Source organism: Merops nubicus, unplaced genomic scaffold, assembly GCF_000691845.1.
Source record: "Merops nubicus isolate BGI_N331 unplaced genomic scaffold, ASM69184v1 scaffold5506, whole genome shotgun sequence".
Lineage (NCBI taxonomy): Eukaryota > Metazoa > Chordata > Aves > Coraciiformes > Meropidae > Merops > Merops nubicus.
The window spans coordinates 2,105-2,385 of NW_008614209.1; the positions used below are offsets into that span (position 1 = coordinate 2,105).

At 57.7% G+C, this 281-nt stretch overlaps 1 pseudogene across 1 annotated transcript in view; it reads right to left on the bottom strand.

Annotated features, from left to right (window-relative positions):
• LOC103774709 overlaps window positions 1–281 on the bottom strand; it is a 1,488-nt pseudogene that overhangs the window by 467 nt on the left and 740 nt on the right. The window contains exons 3-4 of the transcript XR_608169.1: window positions 172–281; window positions 4–59 (exon numbers count right to left, since the gene is read on the bottom strand). The exon at window positions 172–281 is cut by the window's right edge and continues 24 nt beyond it. The product of XR_608169.1 is annotated as an actin, cytoplasmic 1-like (transcript). The remainder of the gene's footprint in view (window positions 1–3; window positions 60–171) is intronic.

The window sequence follows — 281 nt, forward strand, 5'->3', positions numbered from 1 at the left end:
CACGTCACACTTCATGATGGAGTTGAAAGTGGTCTCGTGAATACCACAGGACTCCATGCCTGGGGGAGGAGGAGAATCGCAGGGTCATTAGCACCCCAGGCTCGTTAGCACCCATCAAAACACCTCAGCTTGGTCACGCCAGCGGTGCCTCCTCCCCTGACCCACACCTACCCAGGAAAGAGGGCTGGAAAAGGGCTTCTGGACACCGGAACCTCTCGTTGCCAATGGTGATGACCTGGCCGTCGGGGAGCTCGTAGCTCTTCTCCAGAGAGGAAGAAGAG